Below are 17,945 nucleotides of genomic sequence, written 5' to 3'. Positions count from 1 at the left end.
TTTCTCTTCTCAGGGTATCTCTTCCTGTGATAACACCAAGAGATAGATACATCTGCAATTCAAAAAGTCAACAACTTGATTACTATCACCTTAAGGAGACAAAACAGAAAGTGTGTTCATATAGGTGAGGAATTTCACTATTTTATATGATCACTGTGGGAACACAGGTGATTTGACATTAAATCCTCGAGGTTTAGGGCAGAGCAGGAAATCTCTGTTATTGAGTGTTATGATCAGTCTCCTGTCACTAAAATTGGGCTCTCAATATTTCAGCAACTTATCTCTTAAAACTCTTTTTAGTAATACCCACAAATATGTCCCTTAATGTTCATCTGTAGTGCTATGTTGTCTGGGTCAAGAGGGGTCTCACTATATAGGCCCAAAACCACCTATTCTCTCTTCACTTCCCTAACCCAACTCTGAAAGTGGAGAAATTCTCTCCTTCCTTTATGTTCAACTACCCATCTCATTTTCTGTCTCAGGATGAGTGACATTTATTTCACAGTAAAACCTTATCTTATGAGGCAGGACAACATGGTGGCATAGAGAAGTGTGGAACTTAGTTAGTCCTCTAGAACAACTAGTAAATAGCCAGGAACAAGTAGTAAATAGTCTGGAACAACTGTTGGAAGACATCTGTGACTGAAAACACATCATACACTAGACTGGAATGGGTGTCACAGCTGAGATTGGACCACAGAACTGTAAGGTAAAGCTCCCCTAACTGCAGGGCTGGCACCTCTCCCCCACCAGTACAGCAGACTGAGCTGAAACATTCCCTGTGGAAAAAAGAAGCAGGTTACCTGGACAGAGGGAAAGTAACTCAACAAAGCTCCAATTGTGGTTCCAATTAACAAATGTGGACTACTGAATACAAGCTATAAGCACAGATAAACCCAAAGCAAGCAAGAAAGGAACCTGAGATTCCTCCCAGCAGAGAGGAGGCAGGGCTGATAGAAAAAACACATAAATATTTAAGGACAGAGGCTTTTGGAGACAACTGAGCTCAGAATACTGGAAAATGGCCATTTTTCAAGAAAAGGGGCACAGAGAACCAGGTACCAACACTGGCTGACCCGCAAAACTGGGGGACTGGGGACTGGCTCTGAAAAAGGGCTTACTCTATTTTTCCATTTTTTTCCCTCTCACCCTAAGTAGCTCATTAGAGAAACTCACAGCCATTTTCTTCTTTTTAACTTTATTTACCAAAAAATTAAAAAGAAACATTTCAAACAAAACAAAACAAAGGAATAAGAAAAACAGATATCCTAAAATAACTACATTGCTTCCAATATGTTCCTACCACAATCCAAAAATTAACAAACCATAGTCATTCCTGAGCATTCCCATATCAATAAGATTACCCTCAATATCTTATCTGTTCTTATTAGATTATCATTTCCCCTTCACTAGTTTCTATCTATAAGTCCCCTATATTCTACAATATAAGACACTTATTTTACATTTTCCACAGAGTTCAAATTAGTGGTGACATACAATATCTCTCTTTTTGTTTCTGGCTTATTTCACTCAACATTATGTCTTCTCAGGCATTTTCAATTGTCAGCACTGGCCCAGGCAAGGGTGGAGTTAACAGAGTCAGAGAGATATAGGAGGAATTCAACTGTAGAAGATAACCCTCTAAAGGGTGTATCTTCTCAGAGAAACTGGGGTGGCGCCCAGCTCAAGTGGCTGCCCTCCCACAGAGAATTGAGATCCCATGGACTGGGAGAAACCAGAAAAAACTTTAGCTTGGCTTCTGACACCCTCGGCCCCTGGCCAGGCCAGGGTCCACTTAGAATTAAAGGCACCACACCTCTTTACTCCACTGGGGAGCTGCAGGCTGACAAATGCTACCTATTCAGCAGGATAGGAAAAAACACAGAGTCTAGAGGCTTCACAAGAAAGTCTGACAATCTTCTGTGTATCCCCTCAGGGAAACCTGATACTGAATACAGTCTCCTCCTGAGATCTGGGCTTACCTGGTCTGGGAAAATCTGATTGGGGTAATCAAGGAAACCAGATGCCTAGAAAACAAAAAATTATGAACCACATTAGGAAAAATGAAGATATGGCCCAAAGGAAGAAACTTACACTTCAACTGAGATACAAGAATTGAAACAACTAAATATTATCAAACATATCTCCTAAATCAATTCAAAAATCAAATCAATGAGTTGAGGGAAGATATGACAAAAGAGATGGAGGATACAAAAAAGACATTGGGCAAATATAAGGAAGAACTCAAAAGTCTGAAAAAACAGAACTTATGGGAATGAAGGGCACAATACAAGAGATGAAAAACACAATGGAGAATACAACAGCAGAGTTGAAGAGGCAGAAGAAAAGGTTCATGAACTGAGGACAAGATATCTGAAATCCTACATACAAAAGAACAGATAGGGAAAAGAATGGAAAAATATGAGCAGTATCTCAGGGAAATTCATGACAACATGAAGTGTATGAATGTGTGTCATTGGTGTCCCAGAAGGAGAAGAGAAGGGAAAGGGCAGAAAAAATAATGGAGAAAGTAATCACTAAAAATATCCCCTCACTTATGAAAGACATAAAATTACAGATCCAAGAAGCACAGTGTACCCCAAACAGAAGAGATCCAAATAGACCTATGCCAAAACACTTAATAATCATATTATCAAATGTAAAAGACAAAGAGAGAATTCTGAAAGAAGCAAGAGAAAAGTGAGCCATCACATACCACAGAAGCTCAATGAAACTATGTGCAGATTTCTCAGTAAAAACCATGGAGGTGAGAAGGCAGTAGTATGATATATTTAAGGTACTGAAAGAGAAAAACTGCCAACCAAGAATTCTATATACAGCAAAACTGTCCTTCAAAAATGAGAGAGGGATTAAAATATTGTCAAAGAGACACTGAGAGAGTTTGTGAACAAGATACCTTTTGTAGTATTTCTACAGAAATACTAAAGGGAGCACTACAGACAGAAAGGAAAAGACAGGATAGAGAGGTTTGCAGCACAATATTGGGTGATGGTAGCACAATAATATAAGTGCACTGAACAAAGATGACTGTGAGTATGGTTGGAAGAGGAAGTTTCGGGGCATGTAGGACACCAGAAGGAAAGACAGAAGATAAAGACCAGGACTGTATAACTTAGTGAAACCTACAGTGGTCAATGATTGTGATTAAATGTACAAATATGTTTTACATGAGGGAGAAAAAATGAGTGTCAACTTTGCAAGGTGTTAAAATCGGGTGGTATTTGGGTAAAAATACAATCAATGCAAACTAGAGCCTATAGTTAACAGTAACATTGTAATACAATTCCATTAATTGTAACAAAGGCAGTATACCAAAGGTAAATGTCTATAAGAGGGTGTTATAAGGGAGGGGTATGGGATTCTTAGCACTGGTGGTGTTGACTTTTTTATGGTATTTTATTTTAATTTTAATTTTGTTACCTTTTAGTTATCATTTTTTTTTTCTTTTTCTTTTTACTTTTTTTTTTTTTTTTTTTTTTTTTGCCTTTTCCTCTTTCTTTGTGGAAGAAATGGAAATGTCCTTATATAGATAGTGGTGGTGAATGCAAAACCATGTGGTTATACTGGGAACAATTAATTGTTTGCTTAGGATGGAATGTAGTATGTGAATAAAACTGTCTAAAAAATAAACAGAGGGATACAAGTGCTGGATAAAATGTGGAGAAAGGGATATACCTATCACAATTGGTGGGGACGTAGAATTCTGAAGCCCACCTGGAGGGCAGTATGGTGATTCCACAGGAAGCTAAGCATTGGGTTGTCATATGGTCCTGCAACTCAGTTATTGGGTATATACTTGGAAGAACTGAAAAGAGGTTCACAAATGGACATTTGAACAGTGGGGTTATGGTGTCAGTATTCATGATTTGCAATAGATGGATGTGGCCTAAGTGTACATCAACTGATGAATGGAATGGCAAACTGTGCTGTACACAGCTGCTACAAGTTGTGAGGTGAATGGAAATTGAAGATAGTATTTTTAGTGAACTAAGCCAGAAATGGAAAGAAAAAAGTTATAATACCTCATTAATGTGGACTCTGAGAATTAAGACTGAGAGCATAGGTTATCAGGGGAAGGCTTATTGTAAAGGTTCCTACCTTGTAAGCTCTTACAGCAGTTACATCTATTCCTGTGTTATAATGGTTATTTCTAAATTCTGAGATGCTGAGCTCTTTGTGTATAACCTGGTCAGTCCCTGAAACTTTGGGTATTTGTGTAACAACTGAGACTCAGAGCCAGAGTCTGGCAGCTATGAATATCAGCATTACCCCATACAGCAAATATTAAGGAGTCTGAAAAAAGAGATCAGACTTCAATTAGAGATATGAATGAAATGAACTTGGTTAGTACTAAGGTAGATCAGATTAAAGGGTAAAGGAAGATATTGACAGTGTTATCAAAACTTCAACTTCTGTATGAGACCAAAGGAAGAGATATTTATTAGGAGCAAAATCTATATTGTTTGTAACACACTATATAATTTTACATGTATGGTCAATTTATTCAAACAACATAATTACATGGAACACTGAAAAGGGAGTGAAATCTAGTGTTTTGTACAAGTTAGTGTGAAGCCCCAATACATATGAAAGCAATGTGGGCAGAGAAAAAAAATGTATTTGCAAAGTCTCCTTGAGGGGCTGGGGGGAAATGTGTAAATATTAAATATCCCCACCTGGGGAATTAATGATGTTCTCACAAGAACTGGGGGCTACCAACTTAGAAGGCTGAGCCCTCAATCTTGGGGCTTGCCCTTATGAAATTTGTTACTCAAAGGAGAGGCTAAGCCTATGTAAAATTTTGCCTAAAAGTCTCCGCCAGAGAACCTCTTTGTTTCTCAGATGTGGCCTCTCTCTCTAAGCCAACTCTACTGGTAAACACATTGCCTTCCCCCCATGTGGGACATGACTCCCAGGGGTGTAAAACTCCCTGGCAACATGGGACTTGACTCATGGGGGTGAGCTTGGCCCTGGCATCATGGGATTGAGAAAGCCTTTTTGGACCAAATGAGGAAAGAGAAATGAAACAAAATAAAGTTTCAGTGGCTGAGAGATCTCAAATAGAGTTGAGAAGTCATTCTGGAGGTTATTCTTATGCATTATATAGATATCTCTTTTGAGTTTTTAGTGAATTGGAATAGCTAGAAGGAAATACCTGAAACTGTTGAACTGCAACCCAGTAGCCTTTATTCATGAAGACAATTATATAATTATATAGCTTACCCTGTGTGACCTTATGATTGTGAAAACTTTGTGGCTCCCACTCCCTTTATATAGTGTATGGACAGATGAATAGAAAACTGAGAACAAAAAGTAAATGAATAATAGAGAGGGATAGATGTGTGGGATGTTTTAAATGTACTTTTTGCTTTAACTTTCATTCTTATTCTTTTATGTGTATGTTAATGAAAATGCTCAAAAATTGTGGTGATGAAACTACATAATGATATTGTTCTAGTTTGCTAATGCTGCAGGGATGCAAAACACCAGAAATGGATTAGCTTTTATAAAGGGAGTTTATTTGGTTACACAGTTACAGTCTTAAGGCCATAAAGTGTCCAAAGGAACACATCACCAATTGCGTACCTTCACTGGAGGATGGCCAATGGTGTCTGGAAAACCTCTGTTAGCTGGGAAGGCACGTGGCTGGCGTCTGCTCCAATTTCTTGTTTCAAAATTGCTTTCTCCCAGGACATTCCTCTCTAGGCTGCAGCTCCTCTTCAAAATGTCACTCTCAGTTGCTCTTGGGGTGTTTGTCCTCTCTTAGCTTCTCCAGAGCAAGAGTCTGCTTTCAATAGTTGTCTTCAAACTGTCTCCATCTGTAGCTCCTGTGCTTTCTTCAAAGTGTCTCCCTTGGCTGTAGCTAGCTCACTCCTTCTGTCTGAGCCCATATAGTGCTCCAGTAAACTAATAAAGGCCCATGCTGAATGGGTGGGGCCACACCTCCATGGAAATTATCCAATGAAAGATCTCACCCACAGTTGAGTGATCATATCTCCACAGAAACATCTAATCAAAAGTCTGCAACCCAAATCAACACAAATACGTTTCCTGCCCACACAAGACTGCATCAAAGATAATGGCATTTTGGGGGACATAATACAACCGAACCAGCACAGGTACTGTGAACAATTGATGGTATACCATTGATTATTATATGATATGTGAATATACCTCAATAAAACTGAATTTAAAAAAATCTTATTATATTCAATCCTACCAAAGTTGGGGGAAGCATATGTTATTGTTATTTATATTAAGAAATCACAAAATTTGTGGTCACCAAAGTTAACTGACTCTTCTTAGATCACAAATGTAGTATGGACAGCCCAGTCTAAGACTTGGACTCTGACACCCAATACACTGCTCTCTCCAAAAACCTCATGCTCTCTATTTTCATTGTGTGGTCCTTATATCTATTGATCTTTCTGATAGTTCCTGCCTTTATTCAAAAGCATCTATGTCTGTTTCTTTCCTTCCTATTATCTGATTACTCCCAATAACGCCTATTAATTTATCAAATGCCTCTTTGTTATATCTATTGAATTAACAAACAATGCCTCTACAGGCAGTCACTGTTAATTTTGTCAATGTAAATGGTCAAATTGGAAATTTGAAACAAAAATAAAAGTAAATTTCTAATAAAATTAAATAAACTAGAAAATCATCATCCCTGTTTTACAAACATCCCACAGTTGATGGCTTATAGTGTCAGACATTTTCTGATAAAACAATCTTCAAGTCAAAGATTCCCAAAGGACTAAGTCTATATGACACCATAGGGAATCACTTACCCACACACCATTCTTTTTATTTGTATAGAGAGAAGATGCTGCTTGCTGTGATTTTTTTTCCATAATAGGCCTTTATTTTAAATTTATAAACAACTTTCAATTTGTCCTTCAAAAGCTAATTATAATTGGTTAGTACTTTGCTCAAATAGCTTTCTCAGGTCCAAGAGAGGGGCTCTTGATTAAAACACCACCACAAAGAGAGAAGGGCACACAATCTTTACTAGAAATAATATTTCACTGTTACTATATTGTCATAAAAGATCCAAGCTGGTTGTTCTTCAGATGCTCTCTTTTGATTAATGTAATGGTGGAAATTCTTATACAAGTTCAAAACAATTAATGTTTCTATTTTATTCATAGACTCTCTGAGGTTTCTGTAGTACCACACTGCCTTCTGTCATAGCACTTTGTAGTTGTTTCATTCAGTCTGAGGTTGCCTCCCAAGGAGCTGGCTGGTAGACCATGAAGTTGATGCCTGCCTCTGAGCATCTCTCTGCCAGCACTCTTCCTACATCCTCATGAGCCACCACATTCCTGGTCCTATAAAGATGCTTTTTAATAGCTTATTAATGAGTGGATGCTGAAACCACAACCTGGCCATTTGGACGGTCAACAAATGCTTTAATATAATGTTGAGTCCTTACAACTCGTAACCTGTGCCAGAACTCACAGGAGGGCCGCACTGTTCCCCAACCACACTCTTTTCTGGCTAATGCTAAGAGCTCCAGATTCTGGGGATTCTGGTTGGTGAATTCTGGGCAACAGCTTCATTTTCCAGAGAGTCCACTTCAGGCTTCACTGCTGGTTTGGGACCTGTTGACAGGGCTGCTAACCGGAATTTGGGGTTTCTGCAAACTGACAACTCCCAAGGCTGCAAGCGAAGCGCCATAACCAGGAGACCTCGGGTAAAGCCTCAGAAGGACAGGCCTCCTCTTCTTCAAGGGTGTCTCTTGCTGTGATTTTGATCTGGCAAAGAGCCTTCCCAGCATTTCATATGGGCAATATGAAATGTCTCTGCATATTTCTGCAACATGCTGCCTCTGACTAGAAATGGTCCCACATAGCAATTCTATGGACGCTCATATTCTCTGCTCTTGTGTTCATCTTCTCCATTGGATCTAACCAAGAGATTTTGTGATTTTTATGCTTTTAGGTTGAAAAAGTCCTACAGAGTTATACACACTAAGAAAACTTTTGACAAGTTTTCCCAAGATAATTTGACTACAAATAGTTTTTCCATAAGCAACTTAATCAAAATAAAGTTGATCAACATTATACCTTACCTTAATAATGACTATAAAAAGACATAGAAATTCTCAGTGTTTGGCAATTCATTCAATATATATCTTGATGAATTTGCAATCCTTTACTCTTTGAGCCTGCCTCTCAGAATTTGGCAGGAGTGTGGCTGCAGGGAGTTGTCAGTTTTTGTTTTTAAATTTAATTGACTTTCAGACAATTACTCCTCCTTTGCAATGTTTTAATAATGGAAAATTGGAACTTTAATGTCCAAAGACCCCCATAGTATAAACTCAGTAAATATTTGTTTAATGTCAATCATCCCACCTAAGCAAAGGGATCCACTGTTACCTGTTCTGGTGTACTGTGTATCATTCCAGAACTTTTTCTATGGATTTATTTTAATTTAATTCTAAAAAATAAGATGATAATACACATACTGTTTAGTATTTTGTCATAATTTATTTAATCAGCCCACTAATTATTAGAGTAAAATAATCTATCATGATTTTTTAGATGAAGAAATTGAAGGCTCAGAACTGCTTGTTTGACTTTTAGCAGCTTAACTCCTTTAATTTGTTTGCAGGTTTCAAAAGTTAGTGTTATTTCCATGTGACAATTTTACATGACTTATTTCTTCCTGGCATAGTGATATTCACTGAACTATTTCAATCTCATAACTGTGTTGGGCCTTTGTATGGTGTCCAGCTAAATTAAAATATAATCCAGACTTTGAAACATTTTTCTTCAGCTTTATAAATTTGACTAGCCTATGTAAATTTTTTCTACTACCTGCCTTAATTCAACTTAATTAAATTCAGCAAGTATTTATTGAATACTTACTATTTACTTAACACTGTATTAGGTACTAGTATTAGGCATTATAATTTGTTCACATTATTGGCAACAAATTTTAAAAACCAAGATAATATACCTGAAGTTAAATTGTGTGGACAATTAGCACACCTCAGGAAGAATAATGAGTGCATATGTTTTTTGTCAATTTTTATTTACACTCTATATCCTCCAAACAAAAACTTCTCCTGTAAAACATCAGATCATATTAATTCAGAATGGGGAATATTCAAGCCCAGAATTGCCCAATGTTTCATGTGTAACATATAGTAAGAAAGATTTGCTAAGCAAATTAATGTTAACAAGAATCCAATATATATAAGCATCCTCTTGAAAAAATTGCCTGCAAGCAAGCAACAAACCAGTTGAAGATAATGGATTTATTGATGTATCGGCGGAATTTTGTGGGCTTCTATTTTCAGCCTGTTTGCAGAATCTTCATTAAAGAACAGTATTAATTCATTTTAAAATATTCTATATAAAACTTTTTTTCTTTTAAATTTTTATTGGGATTGTTCAGATACTATACAATTATCCAAAGATCCAAAGTGTACAATCAGTTGCCCCTGGTACACTCATACAGCTGTGCATCCATCACCACACTTAATTTTTGTTCAATTTTTAGAACCTTTTCATTACTCCAGACAAGAAATAAAGTGAAAGATTAAAAAAAGCAAAAAAAGAAAAGGAAACTCGAATCCTCTCATATCCCTAACCAACCCCCCCTCAATTGTTGACTCGTAGTGTTGGTTTAGTACATTTGTTACTGTTTATGAAAGAATATTGAAATACTACTAACTGTAGTATATAGTTTGCAATAGGTATATATTTCTTCCCTATATGCCACTCTATTATTAACTTCTAGATGTATTGTCATACATTTGTTCTGGTTCATGGAAGAGTTTTCTAGTATTTGTACAGTTAATCATGGACATTGCCCACCATAGGATTCAGTTTTATACATTCCCATCTTTTGTCCTCCAACTTTCCTTCTGGTGACATATATGACTCTGAGCTTCCCCTTTCCACCCCATTCACGCACCATTCAGCACTGTTAGTTATTCTCACATCTTGCTACCGACACCTCTGTTCATTTCCAAACATTTAAGTTCATCCTAGTTGAACATTCTGCTCATACTAAGTAACCAGTCCCCATTCTTAAGCCTCGTCCTATATTTTGGTACCTTATATTTCATGTCTATGAGTTTACATATTATAATTAGTTCTTGTCAGTGAGACCCTGCAATATTTGTCCTTATGTGCCTGGCTTATTTCACTCAGTATATTGCCCTTGAGGTTTTGTCATCAACCCATTTTGTTGTTAAGATGGTTTTGTTCACACACCATGCATTCCATCCTAAGTAAACAATCGATGGTTCTCTGTATGGTCACATATTTATGTGTTCACCACCTTCACCACTATCTATATAAGGGCATCTACATTTCTTCCACAGGGCAGGAAGGAGAGTCAAAGAAGGTAGAGAGGCAAAAGAAAGAGGAAAAAAATGACAGCTAGGAAGTAGCAAAAGGAAAAGTAACCCTAAATCAAAGTAGTCAGACAACACCACCAATGTCAAGTGTCTAACATGCCTCCCCTATACCCCCTCTTATCTGCATTTACCTTGGTATATCGCCTTTGTTACATTAAAGGAAGCATAATACAATGATTCTGTTAGTTACAGTCTCTAATTTACATTGATTGCATCCCTCCCCCAGTGCCTCCCCATTTTTAACACTTTGCAAGGTTGACATTTGCTTGTTCTCCCTTATAAAAGAACATATTTGTACATTTTATCACAATTGTTGAACACTCTAGATTTCACCAAGTTACACAGTCCCAGTCTTTATCTTTCCTCCTTTCTTCTGGTGTCTCACATGCTCCCAACCTTCCTCTGTCAACCATATTCATAGTTATCTTTGTTCAGTGTACTTACATTGCTGTGCTACCATCTCCCAAAATTGTGTTCCAAACCACATACTCCCGTCTTCTCCTATCACTCTGTACTGCTCCCTTTAGTATTTCCTGTAGGGTTGGTGTCTTGTTCACAAAGTCTCTCATTGTCTGTTTGTCAGAAAATATTTTGAGCTCTCCCTCACATTTGAAGGACAGCTTTGCTGGACATAGGATTCTTGGTTGGCAGTTTTTCTCTTTCAATATCTTAAATATATCACACCACTTCCTTCTTGCCTCCATGGTTTCTGCTGAGAGATCCGCACATAGTCTTATTAAGCTTCCTTTATATGTGACGGATTGCTTTTCTCTTGCTGCTTTCAGGATTCTCTGTCTTTGACATTTGATAATCTTATTATTAAGTGTCTTGGCGTAGGCCTATTCAGATCTATTCTGTTTGGAGTATGCTGTGCTTCTTGGATCTCTAATTTTATGTCTTTTGTAAGAGATGGGAAATTTTCATTGATTATTTCCTCTATTATTGCTTCTGCCCCTTTTCCCTTCTCTTCTCCTTCTGGGACACCAATGATACTTACATTCTTGTACTTTGTTTCATCCTTAAGTTCCCAGAGACATTGCTCATATTTTTTCATTCTTTTCTCCATCTGTTCCTTTGGGTGTAGGCTTTCAGGTGTTTTGTTCTCCAGTTCTTGAGTGTTTTCTTCTGCCTCTTGAGATCTGCTATTGTATGTTTCCATTGTGTCTTTCATCTCTTGTGTTGTGCCTTTCATTTCCATAGATTCTGCTAGTTGTTTTTTTGAACTTTCGATTTCTGCCTTATGTATGCCCAGTGTTTTCTTTACAGCCTCTATCTCTTTTGCGAAATCTTCTTTAAACTTTTTGAATTGATTTAGTATTAGTTGCTTAAATTCCTGTATCTCAGTTGAAGTGTACATTTGTTCCTTTGACTGGGCCATAGGTTTGTTTTTCTTAGTGTAGTTTGTAGTTTTCTGTTGTCTAGGCATCTGACCTCCTAGGCCACCCCAATCAGGTTTTCCCAGATGAGAACAGGCTCAGGTCACAGAAGGAGGAAATATTCAGTACCTGGTTTCCCTGATGGTTTTTCTTAGAGGGTTGATACACCTGTGCTTTTCTGCCCAGCAGATGCACCTGTCAGTCTTTCACTGGTTGGTGTAAGAGGGTTGGCCTGTGGCTCTTCTCCCCCAGGCTTTGGGGTCTGGTTCTGCAAATGCAGGCAGTAGAGCTGGGCCCCTCCCTTTCCTCTTGGGAAGCTATGCCCCCTCCAGAGAGGTCATTGCATATCAATAAGTTATTTGTTTCTCTGGCTCTGCTGATCAAAGTGTTTTGATTTTAAAATGGCTGAAGCTGTCTTTACTGCAAAGCGCTGCAGGCTGAAAACAGCTGAGGTGTTCTCCACAGAAAGAGAAAGGGACAGAAAAGCTCCCAGGTTCACCTGTCAGCCAGAGATAGCACCCAATCCTCTGGGCTTCCCGTACTGAGACAGATATGTCCCCTGACTCTCCCAAGGTCAGTTGTCAACAAAAGCCTCTGCTTGTTGAGGATTCGCTGCCTGTATTGAGCAGTTAACATTAAAACCACAGTTGGAGTTGGACTGAGAGAGTGCTGCTCTCCAGCACCGCGAGGCTTCCATGAGTGAGGGGCTCTCGGCTCTCAGCTCTCAGCTTGGGTCCACAGTTTTACTTACAGATTTTATGCTGCAATCTCAGGCATTCCTCCCAGTTCAGATTGGTGGATGATGAGTGGACAGTCACGTTTGTTTCCCCACAGTTATTCCAGGTTATTTACTAGTTTTTTGGTCATTTATGAATTGTTCCAAGGGGGGACTAAGAGTCTTCCACTCCTCTCTATGCCACCATCTTAGCTCCTCCTATATAAAACTTTTTTAACACTCCTTTCTTTGCTCTCCTCTCCTCTCTTCCTATCTTTTCCATACCTACCAATAGTACAATATCATGAGATTTTATCATATTTAACATGCACCTTACTCTATGTGAGATATACTTAGTCTACTCAGCAATTGCATATTGAAAATGGCTTATTCTATGAGGCCAAGGGACCATACTAGGAATAGTGATTGAAACTTACAAGAAGATAATCTTAGCTTTATTATAAGATAATCATTGTTAGTTCAGTCCAAAGATGGAATTGACAGTGCTGGTGGGGATAAGTTCTCCCTTATGGAGACGTTCAAGCCCTATATGGGAAAATTATAAAGAAAATTCAAACTTCAAGAAAGTATTGACTTAGACTGGAAGATGGTGGAGAAGGAAGCTCCGGGAATCAGTCCCTCCACCAGAACAAATATTAAACAGGCAAGAAATGTCTGAAGCAACTATTTCAAAACTTGAGAGTTCAGTAGAGCACTGTACAGCATCAAGAGAAGAGCAGGAGGAAAAGGCTGATAAATTATGGTAAATACCAGTAAATTGCTCTCTCTGCATGGCAGTTACCATCACCTAACCCCCATTGTCATGGCAGACAGCAGTGGGGTCCGACCTCTGGCATAGCCTGCTGAGGCCTAAAAAGGAACACAAAAATCCACTTCTCCAAGATCCAGGGTGGTCATGAGATGATTGCTGATCATAACTTTTGACTAGCTACTTCAGATAGCTGGAGGCCAGCTCTGAAAGCAGCCATTGTTTCACATTCCCTAACAAAGGCAGTGGAGGAGATAAAGATAGCAGGCTTCCTCAGAGCTGCAGAGGACAGTTGAAGATCTGCATTTGCAGCTTTGGGAAGGTATGGAAGAAGTTCCTGGCAACTCTCCTGGCCCCCTCCTCACCCCCTCTCCAGGTCAGTTTGGAACTGGCCAGCACTCCCTTTTTGGTCCCTGGCCTTGTTCCACCTGGGAAAGGCAAACTCCATTCTGGCATAAACCTCCTCCCAGAATTTGCCCTCAAGGCAAAAGCAGCTTGAGGTAAGGAAAGCATTTGAAGAAACAATTGAGGCAGACAGCCTAGGGCAAAGGCTTCCTTGCTTTAACTCCAGCAGTGGGACTCCTGGGAAAGGAAGACAGCCTGTATCCTGGGAGGTAGAAGGGAAATTTATCTCCTGTAAACATGGGAACTTCTAAGGCCTGTAGCAAACAGAAGCCCAGGACAAGACTCAGGCCCAGAAAAGAGAGGGAAGACCCTGACCCTTGCAGATCTTCCCTACAGGATGTTTGACACTCAAGAAAATCTCTGTCATATCACTAGCTGGTTACAAAATCAAGATACATACATGTCAGGGAATAAATCCCAGAGTTAACATTTTAAAATATCAAAATGTACACTGCAACAGAAGATTACAAAAGACAAAGAAACAGGAAATGATGTCCTGACCAAAGGAAGAGGATAAAAATCCAGGAGACCAGAGAGTGAACATACCAAACAAAGGTTTTTTTTTACATAATCTTAAAAATGCTCAAGGAGGTCTGTTCCTGCATGGGAACTGGCTTGTCCCCTCACTCACCAAACTGCAGATGGGCAGCTAACTGGCAGGAGTTGGGAAAGCTGTGGTAATGGGAAATTCAGTCCCCACAATTGTCTCCAGAAGAAAGAACCTAAAAGACATTAACAATAGATGAAATTGGGAAAGATATCAAAAAGCTACCATCAGGCTCAGATGGTGTTACAGGTTTAAAAAAAATCCTTTATGGATAGAAAGTTCTTAAGCAACATGATGGATTCAGAAGCCCATGAAAAGAAGCCACTGATCATAACATCTTCAAATCAAGTTATATCAACTCATATTACAAATGTTTGTGAAACGAAGGTTACTTGTGTAGCTGCTATGCAGCTTTCAACAATATAGCAATCACTTTTCCTATTTAGAAGGTCCTTTTTTGACAACAGCTACCTGAAATCAAAACTTGGGATACAATTCAGTTGAGAGAGATGGTTTCCAAAACTTGTACCACTGAATCCTTCCCCCGTTAATGCAGAAGACAACTACACTGGCCCTTAAGTTTGGTCTGTATGAGGATTTTACTTGTGTTCTCCATAAGCATGTCAGCACCCCAGAGTTTGTAACTCTTAGCATGGTGACAGTACTTGGAGGGACAACAGAAATAATTTTCACTCCATTTGAAAGAGTTCAAACATTGCTTCAAGACCAGAAGCATCATGGCAAATGTACAAACACTAACAGTTATCAGGCTTTAAGGGCACTGAAACAGTATGGAATTGGAGTGCACTATCGAGGTTGGTGCCCATTCTTTTCTGTAATGGATCCAGTGATGTTCCCTTTTTTTTTTTTTTTTTTGGCCTTCAAGCTCCCATTAAGGAGTATTTGCCTACTGCAATGACTCACAGTGTTTATTTGGTCAATGATTTTTATCCCTGGAGAACTATTGGGTGCTATGCTGCAATTCTTGTTTTTTCCACTTAATGTTATAAAAACTTGCACTCAGTTTCAGATTGGTGGGGAATTTAATCTTTCCCCAAAGTTTTCCAAGAAATCTGGCTAAAATGGGACAGGAAATTAACAAACCTTTTCAGAGGTGCCCATCTGAATTACCATCAGTCCTTCATATCTTGGGGCATAATTAACATGACTTATGAGTTCATATTAAAGGTTAAATGAAAGAAATCATTAGTTAAGTACCACTTATCAACCAAATAGACCTAAGAAGAATGCAGTTTGGCCTGGTTCCTAACTGACCACATATAAGTTGGTATTATAAGTCTAGGGTACAGTGAACTATGGGCAAACTGTTTTATTTAAGTACCAAAAGCAACAGAATAAAAGGTTTCAATAGGAAAATTAAAGTTTTTTTTTTTTAATAATTACCCAAGAGCTTTAGACTAATGGTCTGATTAAGAGCTATCTGATGGACCTTGACAAGAAACCTACTAGTCAAGATGATTCATTTTCCCAAAGCACTCTAACGTTCTGTATTGAAGTATAAGTGGCCATGACCAGCTAGAGAAAAGGCTTTCAGAGCCCCATGACTTCTTAGGCTTACTTTCGTTACTTCATTTCTTGCTTTTCTGCTTTTCAGAGGAGTTGCAAAGGATAGTCTTCATTAAACTTGAGCACATACACATTAGAACATAGCAAAACAGAGAAGAAAAACAGCTTATTAGGTATAGGCTTTTCATGATAAATAGCTTATATTAGTTTTGAAAATAAGCATCTATTTAGATATTATCCTGTTTCTATTTAGACATGATATAATCAAGCAGCTAATGAAAGATCCCATTATGTTTTCTAAGTTTGAAAGTTGTCTGTTTCATTCTGAATGTGACCTTAAGCTCCTCTAAAATATCCTCATACTGATTCCATTTATTTTATTGCCAAAAGATGGGGGACTTGTATTTTGTTATAGGCATTTGATCCTGTTAAAAAGTTCTATATTAATTGTATATAGATCAAAATCTGGTTAGCTCTGTTTCTTTGAATTGGTGCCAAGAGTCTTTGGTGTGTGCTTTTTTTTCCTTAAGTAATTTGTCCTATTTGAGCAGTATCATGTTCTCTTTATTGTTCCTTAAAACAAAAACACTCCCATAAAATTTTATTTTGGAAGTCTATTACTAAGAGCCCAGATTCTTTTTTCTGGTTTCTAAATGTTACCAGGGGAAAAAACTCAAGATATCTTCCACCCCACTGTTAGTTCTCTTTTTATGTAACTCCTAGAAATAGAGGCTTTCAGGATTTTGACACTTTGGGAACCCAAGTTTACAACTGTATCATTAAAATAATGAGAGTTTAAGGGCAAAATAAAATGCCCAGGGAGATGAAGGAAAATAAAGAGAAAGAACTGAAGTATATCAGGAAAACAATTAATGAGCAATATGAGAATCTTAGTAAAGAGATAGAAATTTTAAAAAAGAACCAAATAGAACCACTGGAGTTGAAGAACATGATAACCGAAATGAAAAATTCCCAGGTAGGTTTCAACAGCAGATTGGAGCTGGCAGAAAAAAAGAATAAGTGAACTCAAAGACATCAATTGAAATGACTCAGGCTGAGGAGCAGAAAGAAAAAAGAATTACAAAAAGCAAAACCAGCCTAAGAGACCTCTGGGACACCATTGAACATACCAATATATGTACTATGGGAGTCCCAGAAGGAGAAGAAAGAGAGAAAGGAGTAGAAGGAATATTCAAAGAAATAATGACAGAGGATTTCCCAAACTTAGCAAAAGATGTGAATATGAACATCCAAGAAGCCCAGAGAACACCAAACAGGATAAACATGAAGAAAAATACACCCCATTGTATATTGATCACAGTATCAGATGCCATGGACGAGAGTCTGAAAGCTATAAGAGAAAAGAAGTGTGTTATGTACAAGGAAGTCCCAATTAAATTGAGTGCCAATTTCTCCTCAGAAACGGTGAAGGCAAGACAACAGTGAGTTAAAATGCTGAAAGTGCTGAAGAAAAACAATTGCCAAACAAGAATTTTGTATACAGTGAGACTTTCAAAAATTAGGTTGATATCAAGACATTCCCATGTAAAAAAAAATTGAGGTAGTTCATCACAACTAGACCTGCTCTATAACAGTGCTAAAGGGAGTTCTTCAGACTGAAAGCAAAGGGCACTAGATGGTGGTTAAAAGTAGCATTAAGAAATAAAGACCTCCAGTAAAGGTAACTATTTGGACAATTATAAATGCCAGTACTATTATACTGTAATTTGGAGTATATAACTCCACTTCTCACTTCCTACAGGTGCTAAAAGGCAAATGCATAAAGAGTAATGATAAATCTGTGGTTTGGGACTTACAATATACAAAGGTATAATTTGTAACAAGTACAAAAAGGGGGGAGGCAGAAGGGTATAGGAGGAGTGTATGTCTATGCTATTGAAGTCAAATTGGTATCAAATCAAATATGATTTTTATATATTTAAGATGTTAAATTTTAACTCTATGGTAATGACAAGGAAAATATATTAAAAGTATATCCAGATAGAAATGAGAAGCAACTCAATAGGGTACAATAAAAAAGTCAAATAAATTTGAAAGTAGGCATTAACAGAAGAATTGTGACAAAAAGGTATGAGTTAAAAAGACTCAACAGCAAAATGGCAAAAGAAAGTCCTACATTATCAGTAGTGACTTTAAAGGTAAATGGAGGCCTCTTGCTTCTCACCCATCTTGTCTTTGCAGTAGTG

At 38.0% G+C, this 17,945-nt stretch overlaps 2 pseudogenes; one reads left to right on the top strand and one right to left on the bottom strand.

Moving 5' to 3' along the window:
- Positions 1 to 7,169: 7,169 nt before the first annotated feature.
- LOC119533509 lies at positions 7,170 to 7,704 on the bottom strand (annotated as a pseudogene).
- Positions 7,705 to 14,484: 6,780 nt separating this feature from the next.
- On the top strand, positions 14,485 to 15,408 carry LOC119513705 (annotated as a pseudogene).
- The last annotated feature ends 2,537 nt before the right edge of the window (positions 15,409 to 17,945 follow it).

The sequence above is a fragment of the Choloepus didactylus genome, chromosome 1 (assembly GCF_015220235.1).
Source record: "Choloepus didactylus isolate mChoDid1 chromosome 1, mChoDid1.pri, whole genome shotgun sequence".
In the NCBI taxonomy this organism is placed as follows: Eukaryota; Metazoa; Chordata; class Mammalia; order Pilosa; family Megalonychidae; genus Choloepus; species Choloepus didactylus.
This window is presented reverse-complemented; position numbering and strand designations above follow the sequence as displayed.